The sequence below is a fragment of the Lissotriton helveticus genome, chromosome 5_1 (assembly GCF_964261635.1).
Source record: "Lissotriton helveticus chromosome 5_1, aLisHel1.1, whole genome shotgun sequence".
NCBI classification, from domain to species: Eukaryota; Metazoa; Chordata; class Amphibia; order Caudata; family Salamandridae; genus Lissotriton; species Lissotriton helveticus.
Genome location: NC_136065.1, coordinates 442,504,345 through 442,520,940, shown reverse-complemented (window position 1 = coordinate 442,520,940; position 16,596 = coordinate 442,504,345). Strand labels below are relative to the sequence as shown.

At 48.5% G+C, this 16,596-nt stretch overlaps 1 protein-coding gene and 1 pseudogene across 24 annotated transcripts in view; both read left to right on the top strand.

Moving 5' to 3' along the window:
- ANK3 (ankyrin 3) overlaps positions 1-16,596 on the top strand; it is a 1,924,186-nt gene that overhangs the window by 12,430 nt on the left and 1,895,160 nt on the right. The window lies entirely within an intron of this gene.
- Positions 6,025-11,520, top strand: LOC144753200 (aconitate hydratase, mitochondrial-like; annotated as a pseudogene).

The window sequence follows — 16,596 nt, the reverse complement described above, 5'->3', positions numbered from 1 at the left end:
TATGCTCAGACGTGAGTCCCTTGCTCACTTGGCCACTGGATTCAAGATAGCCTGGCTGATGAGGATTATGAATCCGAAACCGGTCCCAGGATGCTTGTTTCCGGTCCATGGAAGACATGGCTTGGCAGTTCGGGCTGGACTGTTCCCATGAGGCACAGGGTCAGACTGATTTGCATATGGCCATGTCGGAAATGGGGTGGCTGAGTGGGCTAAAGAATGGTGATGGATTAAACCCAGATCAGTTGACTGGGGGTGAGTGTTTGATTTGCTCAAACGTTCCGTCCATCATCCCCTTTCGTATCGCTTTGTTCGCCCTAAGTGTGGCAGGGTATGCTCAGACGTGAGTCCCTTGCTCACTTGGCCACTGGATTCAAGATAGCCTGGCTGATGAGGATTATGAATCCGAAACCGGTCCCAGGATGCTTGTTTCCGGTCCATGGAAGCCATGGCTTGGCAGTTTGGGCTGGACTGTTCCCATGAGGCACAGGGTCAGACTGATTTGCATATGGCCATGTCTGAAATGGGGTGGCTGAGTGGGCTAAAGAATGGTGATGGATTAAACCCAGATCAGTTGACTGGGGGTGAGTGTTTGATTTGCTCAAACGCTCCGTCCATCATCCCCTTTTGTATCCCCCAGTTTAAATGGTAGTATTTAATTTATTGCACAATCCTCCTGCTGCCCCAGTTTAAATGGTACTTTCAAATGTATTACTTAATCCTGCTGCTGCAGTTTAAATGGCAGTATTTAGTTTATTACGCAATCCTGCTGCTGCAGTTTAAATGGTAGTATTTAGTTTATTGAGCAATCCTGCTGCCCCAGTTTAAATGGTAGTATTTCATTTATTGCGCTATCCTGCTGCCGCAGTTTAAATGGTAGTATTTAGTTAATTATGTAATCCTGCACCTGCAGTTTAAATGGCAGTATTTAGTTTATTACGCAATCCTGGTGCCGCTGTTTAAATGGCAGCATTTATGTTACTGCACAATCCGGCTACCGCTGTTGCAATGGTAGTATTTAGTTTATTATGCAATCCTGCTGCTGCAGTTTGAATGTCAATATTTAATTTATTGCGCACTCCTGGTGCCACAGTTTAAATGGCTTCAAAAAGGGGGTGGTGATGGACAGAGTATCTGAGTTAATCAGAACACTCCTACCCAGTCAACAGATCAGGGCTTGATCCATCACCATTTTTTAGCTCACTGCACCATCCCAGTTCAGAACCTGGCTATATGCAAATTAGTCTGTCCCTGGCCCAGCGCATCATGGGAACAGGGCAGACCAAACTACCAAGCCAATTCTTCACTGGAAAGGAAACAAGCTTCCGGGGACCGGTTTCTGGCATTACAGCCGTCTTCGGCCCGGCTTGCTTGAATCCTGATGGTGCAGTGAGCAAGGGACTCATGTCTGAGCATACCCTTCCACACTCATGGTGGCCAAAATAATTTCAAAAAGGGGGTGGTGATGGACAGAGTATCTGAGTTAATCAGAACACTCCTACCCAGTCAACAGATCAGGGCTTGATCCATCACCATTTTTTAGCTCACTGCACCATCCCAGTTCAGAACCTGGCTATATGCAAATTAGTCTGTCCCTGGCCCAGTGCATCATGGGAACCGGGCAGACCAAACTACCAAGCCAATTCTTCACTGGAAAGGAAACAAGCTTCCAAGGACCGGTTTCTGGCATTACAGCCGTCTTCGGCCCGGCTTGCTTCAATCCTGATGGTGCAGTGAGCAACGGACTCATGTCTGAGCATACCCTTCCACACTCATGGTGGCCAAAATAATTTCAAAAAGGGGGTGGTGATGGACAGAGTATCTGAGTTAATCAGAACACTCCTACCCAGTCAACAGATCAGGGCTTGATCCATCACCGTTTTTTAGGTCACTGCACCATCCCAGTTCAGAACCTGGCTATATGCAAATTAGTCTGTCCCTGGCCCAGTGCATCATGGGAACAGGGCAGACCAAACTACCAAGCCAATTCTTCACTGGAAAGGAAACAAGCTTCCGGGGACCGGTTTCTGGCATTACAGCCGTCTTCGGCCCGGCTTGCTTGAATCCTGATGGTGCAGTGAGCAAGGGACTCATGTCTGAGCATACCCTTCCACACTCATGGTGGCCAAAATAATTTCAAAAAGGGGGTGGTGATGGACAGAGTATCTGAGTTAATCAGAACACTCCTACCCAGTCAACAGATCAGGGCTTGATCCATCACCGTTTTTTAGCTCACTGCACCATCCCAGTTCAGAACCTGGCTATATGCAAATTAGTCTGTCCCTGGCCCAGTGCATCATGGGAACAGGGCAGACCAAACTACCAAGCCAATTCTTCACTGGAAAGGAAACAAGCTTCCGGGGACCGGTTTCTGGCATTACAGCCGTCTTCGGCCCGGCTTGCTTGAATCCTGATGGTGCAGTGAGCAAGGGACTCATGTCTGAGCATACCCTTCCACACTCATGGTGGCCAAAATAATTTCAAAAAGGGGGTGGTGATGGACAGAGTATCTGAGTTAATCAGAACACTCCTACCCAGTCAACAGATCAGGGCTTGATCCATCACCGTTTTTTAGCTCACTGCACCATCCCAGTTCAGAACCTGGCTATATGCAAATTAGTCTGTCCCTGGCCCAGTGCATCATGGGAACAGGGCAGACCAAACTACCAAGCCAATTCTTCACTGGAAAGGAAACAAGCTTCCGGGGACCGGTTGCTGGCATTACAGCCGTCTTCGGCCCGGCTTGCTTGAATCCTGATGGTGCAGTGAGCAAGGGACTCATGTCTGAGCATACCCTTCCACACTCATGGCCCTGATCTCTTGACTGGGTGAGAGTATTCTGCTTAATTCAGAAACTCTGTCCCTCACCACCCCTTGTTGTTAAATATTTTGTCCACCCTAAGCGTGGAAGGGTATACTCAGATGTGAGTCCCTTGCTCATTGCACCATCAGGATTCAAGCAAGCCGGGCCGACGACGGCTGAAATGCCAGAAACCGGTCCCCGGAAGCTTGTTTCCTTCCCAGGGTAAGAATTGGCTTGGTAGTTTGGTTTGCCCTGTTCCCATCATGCACTGGGACAGGAACAGACTAATTTGCATATAGCCAGGTTCTGAACTGGGATGGTGCAGTGAGCTAAAAAACGGTGTTGGATCTAGCCCTGATCTCTTGACTGGGTGAGAGTATTCTGCTTAATTCAGAAACTCTGTCCATCACCACCCCTTGTTGTTAAACAGTTTAAATGGCAGCATTTCGTTTATTGCGCAATCCTGCTGTTGCAGTTTAAATGGCAGTATTTTGGGAATTACACAATCGTGCTGTCACAGCTTGGTTAAGGGGGATGTCTGCTAAAATATTGTGCGGACTTCTAGTGCAGTGCAGAAATTTTGAAATGTGAAGTAGACATTTTGGATCAACGGCGGAGTGATCCGTGCTACCGCACCAGGCACTGACTTTGAGGGTGGGTGCCATTGTTTTCAAATACAATAACGTTTTTAAAACACCTGCTGCTGCGTTCCTTGCCTCCAGCAATTTTCAGGCTACCATAAAAATGCCAAGATAATTCTGGTAATTGATGTACTTACTGCAGAGAGATTGGAGTTTTGGCTAGTGGAAGTAAATTCTTTATTGCGTAATTAATAAAAATCATTGCAATCAAAACATCTTCACAATCACGTAATATATAAAACAGAGAGCTCTGTACTGCAAATGTTATTAACAATTGTACCAATGCATTCATAAATATATCATAAAATCAGACATGAACAGATCATGCAATAATAATTAATGGAAGTTTTGACTCGTCATAAAGTAGCACTGGAGGTTAAAATGCCCGCTGCAAAGCACGTGTACCATGCAGATCACAAAGTGTATACAATGTAAGGTAAATAGGTCAATGAGTTACTGCTTCTGTCAGAGAGCCCCTTTTGTTACTTGCAGTTTATAAGTTTAAATCCCAATATAGAACAATTAACTAAAATCAATCATTAATATAATATAATAAAACAATAATTAACTATAATCAAATAGCTGCATGCAAACTGCAAGGTATAGATTAGAGCGTTATGATTTCCCACCAGTCTTTCGTTATCCTAATGTTGCAAAAAGGTGTCACATGGGTAGAAATCAATTCTTATTAGTAAAGCCAACCCCAGTGTTCCTTTTTAAATACTGAGTGTGTGCTTCTACAGACCAAGCACTCTTAAAATATACTGCCTCCCAGCAGGGATGACTTGTGACTCCTGCACATTGTAGTCCTCTGATGTAACATTTCCTATACATTGATTTACACACTTATGATTCTTTGTCTCTGTGTAATGTGTATGTGATATAAAGTACTCTGACCCCTTACACTGGTATCAGTGGCTCCAGGGCTGGCTTTAGGGCAGTGCGATCGGTGCCACCACACCGGGCGCTGACTTGGGGTAGAGGCGCCATGTTCATCGCTTTAAAAGCACTGGATACCGCTTACTTTGTCCCCGCAATAAAAATGACAACTCCAGTTATTAATGTTCTTCCTGGAGAGAGTCAGGCGCTTTGTCTACCGAAAGTTTTGACTGATCATAGGGCAGAGGGTTAACATGCCTGCTGCAAAGAACGTGTCCCATTAACATCACAAAGTGCATATAATATAAATAGGTCAATGGGTTACCGGTTTTGTGAGAGATCCTTTTCTTACTTGCAGTTTATAAGTTAAAATCTTAATACAGAGCAGTGAGCTATTAACTGCAAAAGCTGCATGCAAACTGCAAGGAAAAAATTAGAGCTATATTTTTTTTGCCCAGACGTTCATTGTCTTAATATTGCAAAAGGGGTACATTTGGGTAGAAATCAATTCTTTTTATTAAAGAAAACCCCTAACAACGGTGTTAAATTTTAAATTCTGAATTTGTGCTTTTCCAGTCCAAGGACTCTTAAACTATACTGCCCACCAGTATGGACGACACGTGACTCCTACCCCTAGTAGGCCTGTGTCTTATGTATTATTTCCTATATACTGATTTTCACAGCAATGATTGATTGTCTCTGTGCAATGCGTGTGTGATGTAAAGTTTTCTGACATCTTAAACTGGCATGAGTGGCGCTATAAAACGAAATGAATCCAAGAGACAGATGTTCTGGAGACTTGAGGGGCACTGTCAAATGGTGGTAGTGAGGGAATCTGTGGTGGAGGTGTTCGTGGGGGGGGGGGCGCCAACAAACATTGTCGCACAGGGCGCCACCAGTGCTAAAGCCGGCCCTGAGTGGCTCTTTAAAACAAAAGAAATGCATGTACAAGAGAGCGGTTATGGAGAATTGAGGGGCACTGTTAAAGGGTGGTAGAGAGGGTATCCATGGTGGAGGTGGCCATTGGGGGCGCAAAGAAACATTGTCACACCGGGGGGCGCCACCAGCTCTAATGCTGGCTCTGATTTTGTCATTGCTTTCATGACGAATCCCTCCGTTAATGCCAGAAGTACTTACCAGAGTTTGTTTCTATTGGTAGAATGATCCTGGAGCTTCATGAGAATACATGACATTTGTGTAAATCGTCAAGTTCCTTCAAGACATTGCAGCCTATAATGCCACCGACCTGGAAGTTGGACTTTAAAATTGATGCACCACTCAATCCCGTGTCCTGCGAGGTTTTTCCAATATCATCTTGCCTCCTCTAGTCTCACTTTAATATTCTGGCTTGCTGTCACCTTGTCATTTTTTTTTACACTTTGGCACTAGTAACTTTTTCATTCAGCCTGTATAATTTTGTGGCACTGCTCCTCTTACCTTGTTCACTACTCTGCACTCTTGCACGCCCTCTGCATTTTTACATCCTGGCCGCTGGTATTCTATTGCAATTTCGCTGCTGCCTTGCATTTTGCACCTCACATTACGAACCTTATTTATTGCCCAGGGAAGGACGATCTCAAAGTGCACTAACCTATTACGATGCTAATCGCAGCACCTAATCTGTTGAAGGCAATCGCCAATGTTTTTCTTTTTACTGCTCCTGAAGGCTCCTTAAGGCAACCCTCCTCTTTGTCATTGAACACAATGATGTCCTACTGTGTGTCAGCTGGCTGCCTCCAGTAAATCCTCAGCCCTGGGGAAACCATGTCACTGCTGCCGTCAGCCAGCAGCGCAACATGGCAGTAAGTCACTTAGAGCCCAACGAATACATCTGTTGTGAGACACTGCAGAAGAAGATTGACAATATATAGAAGCAGCTAGATCGTCCACTGACCTTGTCGGAGAAGATAGTGTATGGGCATCTTGATGACCCAGTGAAGCAGGACATAGAGCGAGGGGACACACACCTGCGGCTGTACTGCGTGGCAATGCTGGACGCCACAGCACAGATGGCCAAGCTCCAATTCATCAGCAGTGGCCTACCACGGGTGGCTGTGCCCTCCACCATTCACTGTGATCACCTGATTGAGGCACAGCTCAGCGAGGAGAAAGATCTGCGCAGGACTAAGGATATTAATCAGGAGGTCTATAACTCCTGGATCGAAGTATAGCGTGGGCTTCTGGAAACCTGGATATGGCATAATTCATCAGATCATTCTGGAGAACTGTGCCTTCCCAGCAGTGTTGCTGATTGTCACAGACTCCCACACCCCAAATGGTGGTGGCTTGGTGGGAATCTGTATCGGTGTTGAGGAGCCGATGCTGTCGATGTCATGGCACGAATTCCCTTGGTGCTTAAATGTCCAAAGGTCATAGGAGTGAAGCTAACTGGTGCTCTGTCTGGGCGGTCCTCTCCCAAGATGTGATTCTGAAGGTGGTCTGAATCCTAATTGTGAAGGGTGGCACAGGTGCCATTGTGGAGTAGCACGGTCCTGGTGTAGAGTCTATTTCTTGCTCAGCTGAGATTGATGCAACCACTTCACTCTACCCCTTTTCTGTTTTAACTGATCACTGCTTTTGCTCATTCTCTGCTTCAGCAATCACCTGTCTTTTCTTCTCTAGTCTGTCCCTGGCGCCGGGAAACCCATTACGGGTAGCTGAGCGCAATATAAATTAAATTAAATAAATAAATAAATAATAATAAATACAATCACCGCTTGAATAAATACCCGGGCAAGACCGGAAGGAGAGAGATTGCTGATATAGCAGATTAATTTGCCAAAGAACTCGTACAGGATGAAGGATGTGAGTAGGACCAGCTGATATCGACTTGAACCAGATAAAACCTCAGATCAATGGGCCACACCAGCCTACGATACGTCTGAGGTGGGGACCTTTGCAGAGGAGAAAGGCTTGCCTCTGGACATCAGAGCTGGTCTCATAGGCAGCTTTACCAACCCCAGCTACGAGGACGTGGGACGTTCAGCTGCTGTGGCAAAGCAAGCATTGGCAACGTGAGCAAGTGCAGTCCCAGTTCACCATCAAATCAGAGCTACCATTGAGTGAGAGGGATATACCCAGATCCTGCGCGCAAGAGGTGTAGTACTAGGCAATGCCTGAGACATCAAAAAGGGGAAGAAGAACACCATTGTGACTTATTACAACTGGAATTTTACTGGGAGGAATGATGCCAACGCACAGACACACGCCAGATATTATGACAGCAATGGCCCTTACTGGGACATTTAAGTTTGCCCAAGAGTGGGATTTCTTTGTTTGGGCCAGAGCAGAGAATTTTGAGCTGGAGCCACCGGATGCTCATGAGCTTCCAAAAGCAGAGTTTGACTATAGGCTAATTGTTGGACCCGGTCCTTTGGGCAGGTTCACCCCGTGACTTTTTGCTTTTTCCTAGCCTGTTTTTGGAACCTGGGTTGGTGATTTTAGGCCTCTGCGCACTTCTTCACTGTGGTACAGTGTAAAGTGCGTGTGCTCTCTGTGTATGTGTGGTGAGTGACCTGCCCTCCCATAGGAATGAATGGGGAATATGTATGCCCATGGTAGATTCCTGATGCGTGGGGAGTGCAGGGTTGAGTTTGATATGTGTGAACTCGTGAGAGTGAATGCTGCATAATGGTATATGCGGCATGGCTGTGTCTAGTCCAGAAGCGCCACTTTTAGAAGTTGGCATATTTGTGTCGTGAGTCTGCTGGCACGTGATTGGCTGATGGGCCTGGCCCAGGAATGCCTGGGCCTGCTGGTGGATGGACTGTCTGGTGAGTAGGACGGGGTCTGCAGGGCCCTGGAGGAGGGGGTCTGAGTCAGCCGTAGATGAAAGGCCCCCATCTGCTGTTAGGGAGGGGAGGAAAGAGCGTCTGGTGGAACCAGGCTGTGCCTGGCGGCCCACCCCTGATGGCTCTCCCTCCTGATAACCCACTGTCACCTCTGACCTGAGGCTGACAGGAGAGGGAAACCAGATACACCCAGGGCTTAGGGCTCGCTTACACAAAGACTTCAAAGCCTTTTCTGTGTATAAGAAGGGGCTGTGTTCCCTTCCAATTTGTTCTTGTTTTCTGACTTAAATCTGCCAGGGGCGTGCTGCTGCTTGGGCTCAAGGGAATCCCTGAGTCCTGCCCAGCCCCTGGCCTCCTGATGGACTTTCCTGGATTCCTGGGGGACCCCTCTGCCGTGCCTGGGCTGATGGGGAGACTTAGCTTTGCCCCCCTGGGAAGCTCTGGGGCTTTGGCAGCATGAAGGAGCTGCATTTTTCTGTGGATAGCGCTGGAACCGTATTTCTAGAGCCTGGAGGCGCTGAGCTTCCCCCTGAGCGCTCTGCCTGTTTGCTAGCGCTATGGAGCGCTTGATTTCCCCCTAGCGCGTAGGAGCGCTTTATCCTTGGCCATAGCGCTTAGGAGCGCTTTATTGTGTTCTAGCGCTGGGGGGCGCTTGGTGGGCTTTGGCCGGTGCCCCCCGGCATTTGCCTCCCAGTCACCGCCGCCGCCGCCCGGGCTTGGAAGCGCCTGCAGAACCGAAGGCGCCGCGCTCTCATTGGCTGAGAGAGCCGAGCCCCCTCACCAACGCCGCGACGGGATAGGCCCGTGCGGCGAAGCGTCATGGCCCCTGTCGGGCCGTGATTGGAGGAGGAGAGGAGACTCGTCATCGGGGCCGCGACGGGATTGGCCGGTCGAGGCGGCCCCGGGAAGCTGAGGAAGGCTGCGGCGCGGCGTGTGAGGAGAAGATGGCCGGTGAACAGGGCTCCCGTGTGTCGAGGGGGCCCTGCAACGAGCGGAGAGAGAGCAGCTGAGAGTGCAGGCGGGGCTCCGTGGTGGAAGAGGAGCCCCGCGCTGCCCAGAAGAAGAGACCGCCCCGCGTCGGAGTCCCGGTGAGTCTGGGCGGAGGGCCGGGTAGAGTGGGGCAGAGGAGAAGGGAGGGGCGCCGGGACACATGGTCGGTGTCCGCCCCCCCCAGGGGCGCGAGCTCGCGCCCATTGCCAGTGCGAAGCCACGAGGGCTTCAAGGGCGGCCCCGGTAGGCAGTGGGTCGCCCCAACGTACGTAGAGCCCTGAGAGGCTCCAATGCCGCATCGATATTTACGAGCCTGCAAGGCTCCAGGCGGCATACTCGTGTTTTCGAGCCCTGATGGCTCCAACTTGGGGGCAGAATTGTTTAGAGAGCCTGTGTGGCTCAGAGGGCCAGTGAGAGCCCGAGCCGCATTTTGTTTGGTGGCCAGAGCCTGAGAGCTCCAACGTTTGGGGCATGTGTATTTATAGAGCCAGATGGCTCCAACGCTGTGTCAAGAGCCTGTGTGGCTCCTACAGTTTGGCGCAGTTTTGTCTCCTAAGGGCTAGCGAGAGCCCTGTCGCAGTTTGTCTCCAGCTGCCCAGCAATTAGTGGGCAGCTGCACCGTTTAGGCGCATTTTCAGGAGAGAGTCCCTTTGTGGGACAGCGAGGGCACAGTGGTGCCAGGCCTTCCCAGCTGCGCAGCACTTAGTGCCAGCTGCAACGTTTAGGCCCTTGTGAGTGTTCCCAGGGGCCCAGCAAGTAGTGGGCCCCTGCATCGTTTAGGCCCTGACATTGAGACTCAGGGCGTTCTAGCCCCAACAAGGCCAGTTGGCCTAGGGACTGCCACAGGTGGTGGCTTATGGAGGTTTTGCGCAATTGTTTGGTTACTGCACCTCTGAATGTATTTTCTTGCATTATGTGTTATTCCTGCACCTCTGAATGTTTTAGACATCATGTGACGTTTGCGCTACTGTATTATTCTGGTACCTCTGAATGTAATTTTATTGCATCATGTGCTTTATTCTTAACACCGCTGAATGTGTAGGTTTATACATTATGTGTTTCTCTTTACTACTCCTCTGAATGTATATCTATGCATCATGGGTAATGTGTTCTTCCTTAGACCCCTAAACGCTGTGTGATACTTAGGTGGTTGTTCTTTTAGTACAGGTGGTCCTAGTGAGGTCCTGGTCCCCTGCGCGACAGTCTCCTAAGGAGTTTAGGGTTGCGTAGGTGGTACGTACCTGTCCCCAGTAGTTACTGGATGTGATCTATAACTGTTACTTTGTGTTACAGTGAAGTTTATATACTTTTATTCTAATTTCTGACAAGTATTTCCATATCTGCAAAGTGTTGATTCAGACAGTGGCCCATGTGGCCCTGTCTTGTAAATAATCCCTTGTGAATATTGCCGTGCCAGTTGGCACAATGTACATGTGTGATTTCTATCTGATATGTTTTGACAATACAAAAGTTATTTTAATATAACCTTGTGTGGAGTCTCTTTTGTGGTGTGCCTAGAATGTTGTTGCTGTCGTGCGCTGACGCAAATGCTTTACACATCGCCTCCGAGTTTAGCCTAGACTGCTCGTGCCAAGCTACCTAGAGGGTGAGCAGGGGTTATCTTGGCGTGTGACTTCCTTGCCCTGACTGGAATGGTGGTTTCGGCCTGGCTTTGGCGTCAGCCTTAGCCTACCCGAAATAGCCGGTTTCCAACACTAATACACTTACCATTACCCTCCCAGTGATGGGAGCACTCAAAGTGGAAGTCACTCTCACTAGTCAGCGTCTGCAGCTGCTGCCCCCTTTTGACAAATGGGATTGACAGGACCCAGAAGACATGCAGATACTCCTCAAGGTGACGGCACCACAGATGACACCTCCGCTGCTGGACCTTGGCTAAAGTTCCGTGGTCATCTGGACAACATTTCAACACAACAATCTGCTGATCAGAGCATCAACACTGAGAACAATAAGCCCAACTTAGTGAAGAACGCCCTAACACAGGAGTATGAAGCCTTTCCAGACATCGCCCGCTACTACAAGAACCATGGCATCAGCTGGGTTGGGATTGGGGATGAGAACCATAGTAAGGTTGCGAGCCGGTATCCCGCTGCCCTGGAGCCATGGCACTTGGGGTGATAGGCCATTATCACCAAAATATTTGCTAGGATTCCTGAAATAAACCTTAGGAAGCAGGGACTTAAATCCCTCAGACCCAGCAGCCCATGACAAAGTTCACCCAAAGGACAAGATTACCATTACTGGACTCAAAGAATTGGCACCGGGCAAGCTCCTGAACAGCATCATCAAGCAACAAAAGGACACCACCAACCCGAACCACACCCTCAACTGAACCCTTAGCGAGTGGTTTCTGACTGGCAGTGCTCTTAACCGCATGAAAGAGGCGCAGCAGCAGTGACGACTCGCTCATTCTGCTTGAAACGTTCACTTGTAACTGACACCTCTTTACTTACCATGGTTTGCTGCTTCTGTGAAGGAAGTGCCTTTGTGTGTCCGTTTAATTATTTTTGCAATATTCCTAATTGAATCTGGTCTACGGAGGACTAGCTTCTATGTGTGAAACTTTAGGTTCCCTTGTCTGCCTTTCCCTCCATTTTCACATTTTATGTAGAAAACTCACAGTTGATTTATTTTTATCCTCGAATCGTGCCAGGGACGGAATAGGAATGATTTCATAAAACCTACATAAACAACGTATATAGTAATAAAAAAAAAATCTTGGATCTTGAAAACAAATTCGTACTTGTTTTTGCCAATTTTTAAAAAAAAGTTTTTTTATTTGCATTTTGTGAAAAACAAGAAACAATAGAGTTCCTTCAGTTACAGTCATGCAAAGGCATATGTAAACAATTATCATCTTAACAATTCCCACATCGTCATCCCCACGGGTTTTAGGAATTTGTGTAGCCCATTTATATACCATTCCCCACTGTAATGTGCCATGATTCTTTCCCCTCTGGGATACTCGGGACAATCGGGTCGACAGGCACCTCTAACGGGAGTGGAAGGACCTCTAGATGGCCCGCTAATCATCACCCAGCCCTCCATCCAGCCCATAGTAAACCCTCCATTTCCCCCATACCTTACGGAACTTTCTCGGGCAGCCCCTCGCCTTAAATGTGACCCTCACTGCCGCCATGTACATATCCATTCCCGTCTTCCATTCTTTAAGCTGGGGTGGGGCTGTCGCTCCCCATGTTCGAGCCACATCTCGTTTTGCCACCACGAGATGTGGGCGAAAATGAGCTGCGGGCGGCCTAAGTCTACATCTCCGGGGATGCCCAGTAGTATGAACCTAGGGTCCAGTGGTAGCGTGACACCCAAAACCTTGTTCAACTCATCCAGCACACATTTTCTCAATATCTCTGGAGAAAGGGGCAGTCCCAGATGGTATGGTAGAAATCCCCCTGCATTTGTCCGCACCTCAGGCAATTCGGGTCACTGGTGCATCCCATGCGGTGTAATCAGGCACTGTCATAGTAGACCCTATGTAGGACCTTGTATTGAATGAAACGAAGACGGGATTTAATGGCCACCTCGCGGTGATGCATTAAGGCCGCCTCCCAGTCTATATTTTCAAGTATACCCAGGTTATGTTCCCATGGCTTCCTCAGTCTCCCCAGCCTGTCTGGTGCATTATTATTCAAGGTCAGCGAGACCGCTTTAACAAGTACTCGTTCTTGTAGGAGGCGTCCCTCCAGTGGTGCCTATTCCACCAGTGCGAGAGATAAGGAACCCTCTGCTTGCCAGATATGTCGAAGTTGTGCATATCTGAGAAATTGGATGACGTGCAACCCAAATTACGCTTGCAGCACCCGGAAACTCTCGAGTTTACCCTTGGCTAAAACGTCCCCTATAGTCGAAATGCCAATGACATCCCATCCCTTGAAGCCCTTTAGCTTGTGTAGCTCCTTTAACCAGGGGCAATGCCAAAGAGGTGTTTGTTTTGTAGGTTTGCGTACTCATCCCATTGCTTTCGTCGCCCTGTCCCAGACCTCTAGCGTAACCTGTGTGGCCGGAAGAAGTCTGCCTTTGGCCATTCCTGGTAAAGATAGTACAGGTATGTGCAGTTCTCCATACTGTCCCTTTCGAGTCTATAGGTGGGATGGTCTGTCGTGGCATGGAGCCATTCGTTCACCGGGGTTAGATGTTCCGCCCAGTAGTAGGCCTCTATATCAGGCAATGAGACCCCCCATTATATTGGTTGCATTGCAACATGGTCAATGCAATCCTCGACTGCTTTCCGAGCCATAGGAGAGAACGCAGTTCTGCCTCTATCACCCGAACGGTTTGCCCTTCTGGAGGGCATAGAGAAAACGGGGTAGGGTGGTAATTTTAAGCATGGCTGCCCTACCTAGGATTGTGAGGGGAGGGATTTCCATCTCTGTGCATCTGTTGTGAAATTCGTTATGACCCTGTGAATGTTCTTCTGGTAGGAAAGCCTCTTGTCTGTGGTGAGGTAGATCCCCAAGTACGTAAACCCTGTATGCACTATTTGCAGGGATCCGGGGAGAGCCGGCCAAACGGTCATGGCTCTTGTGCTGTAACTGACCGATTTGTGCCAGTTTATGGCGTACCCAGAGCATGTCCCATAGAGGTCCAATGCTGCAAACAACGCCGGGATCGTAACAGTCGGTTGAGTAATATAGAGCAGGATGTCATCCTTATAGTGTGAAATCTTTTCTTCCGCTGCATCCGCTGGGGTGATGTGGATCCTCAAATCTCCGAGCTCTGCCTGACAACACAGGCCACAACCTCTATTGTGAGGACAAAGAGCAGTGGGGAGAGCGGACATCTCTGTCTGGTACCCCTTCTGATGGGGAAATTATTGGAGATCTGACCATTTACTTTCACCCTCGCCTGGGGATCCCGGTATAAAAGCCCTATCCATTGCCGGAACTTAGGGCCGAAACCAAATTTAACCAAGGTGGCCTCAAGGAAGGGCCAGTGTACCGCGTCAAATTCCTTCTCCGTGTCTAGGGACAGTAGTAAGTGGGGGTCGTCTCGGTCTTGAACCGCCATGATCCAGTTGTGGGTTCTTCGTAGGTTCAGCAGGGTCGCTCGTCCGGGCAGGAATCCCATGTGAACTTAGTGTACTAGGTTAGTGATGACCTGACAGACTCTCAATGCCAGGATAGTCACTAGTATTTTCACCTCCATATTGAGGAGGGAGATAGGGCTATAGGAAGCGAAGTCTGTAGGGGGCTTCCCCTGCTTTATGGATAGGCACAATGGTGGCCATTCGTAGGTTCAGGGGTAGGATCCCCTCTTGGGAGGCAATTAGGAAAAGCTGTAGGAGGTGTACGCCTATGAGATCAACAATTTTCTTGTAGAATTCTGCAGGGAGGCTGTTGGAGCCCGGGGTCTTCCCAGGAAGCAACCTAGTTTATAGTCGTTTTAATTTCGTCCACAGTTATGTCAGAGTCTAGGTCCTTCCTGTCTTCATCCACCAATGATGGGGTTTGAATGCCCATCAGATAGTCGAATATATCCGCAGGCGTCCTTAAGTCTCGGACTTCATAAAAGCACTGATAGTAAGACGCGAACATCTGCACAATCTGCACATCTTGCGTCTGTATGATGCCTTGGGAATCTACCACTTTCTCTACCCAGCGGGCTTCCATCCCCTTACGGCTAAGCCAGGCCAGGAGCTTTCCCGACTTGTCGCCCACGTCGTAAAGCCTATGCAAGGTCGCCTGGGCCTGCGCCTTAGCCTCCTGCATAGCAAGCGCCCTGTATTGGCGTTGCGCGTCTGTGAGCTGCCTCAACACCTGCGGGTCCCTATGTGCGAGATGCCGTCGCTCTAGTGTAGGAATTCGGGCTTCCTGTGTGGCGAGTTCTTCCTGGGCCTACCTGTGTTCCCAGGTATTTTTACTAAATCTAGGTGTCGTGTCTGGCTGCAATTCTCTGCACCTCGTATCAAGAACTTCATTTTCTGCTCAGCAATGGGTGATCTTAAAGCGCTGGAAGATAGCATGATGATAGTCGCAGCATCTAACTTGTTCCTGCCCAATTAAGGTATCGTGTTTGGTTGCACCTTGCACTTTCTCTCTAGTATTTTAATCAACATCCTCATTCAACGGAGTTTGAGGTTTTAACTCTTTCCGTGCTGATGACGGAACCGCTCCGTCATCAGCCGCGGTGGCGCTGTGCTGATGACGGAGCGGTTCCGTCATGGTCCGCCCGATGCGCCTGCGCTGCGCTGATTTCGCGCCTGCGTGGCACGTTCTATTAAGCGGGCGGGGCCATGACGGAACCGCTCCCTCATGAGCACAGCTCAACCGCGGCTGGTGACGGAGCGGTTCCGTAACCAGCATGGGCCCGCGGTGCGGCCCCCCCGCCCCCTTAGCGCTGCGGCGGAATAGCCGCCGCAGCGATGTGGTTAAACTTTTTTTATTATGTTTGTAATTGTTTGCCATTTTTCAGCAAATATCATGTTTTAACTATTTGTTTCTGTATTCCACTGACTGGCTGTATTTTTGTTAAGTTTTAATTAACTGATAAATAAACGATATTCATTCATACATGACATTTGGACATTTTTAAAACGCACAAGTGTCTTCTACAGTGACCAAAATTGTACAGGAAACACAATTCTTATGTTTAGGAAGAGTGTTACTTTGAATCTCTTTCTGAAATTGTTGAATATTCGTAGAGTATACAGAATCCCACACTTTTTTAATACTAATTTTATGTCACTATCATGCTATAATTGTAGCCAACAAAGGCATGAGTGGTCCAACAAATCCCCTGTGAATTTGAGGTCATGCAAAAAAATCAAAACTCAACATTCACTTCCCTCACTGAAACCAAAGGGAAAAGTTCTTAATAATCATAAGTATATTTTATTTGGTCACATTTAAAAATAATCTATTGGTACGATTTTCGACTTGTAAACACTGAAACAGTATTTTGGTTCCAAAGATAAATCCGGATAAAACAGAGGTGCTGGCGATTACCACAGCGTCCAGCCCCTGGAATGATCTTCTTTGGCCTAATGAATTGGGGTCTTCTCCAGAACCAGTGGTGGCTGTGAAAAGTCTCAGCATTCACATAGATGTCAAACTCTCTGTCTAAACAAGTTTCGGCAGTCGTCGGCACTTGCGTGGGCTTACTAAGACAATTGCACAAACTATCTCCTCTTTTGACCTCGGACACGCTCAGACGGGTGGTGTCAGCTATGATTCTGGCGCGGCTGGATTATGGCAATTCTCTGTATGCTGGCCTCCCTCAACAACTGCTGGCCAGACTACAAACAGTCATGAATGACACAGCCAGATTAATTTTAAAAAAAACTAGAAGGACACACGCCACTCCACTGCTACGCGAGCTTCATTGGCTCCCAATTAGGCAGAGAGTCAAGTTTAAGGGCCTCTGTATCACGCATAAAGCCCTGTATGGACAAGCCCCAAGTTACATCAGGGAGCGTTTAGTTCCCTATGCTCCCAGCAGGACCCTGCGATCGGCAGATGCC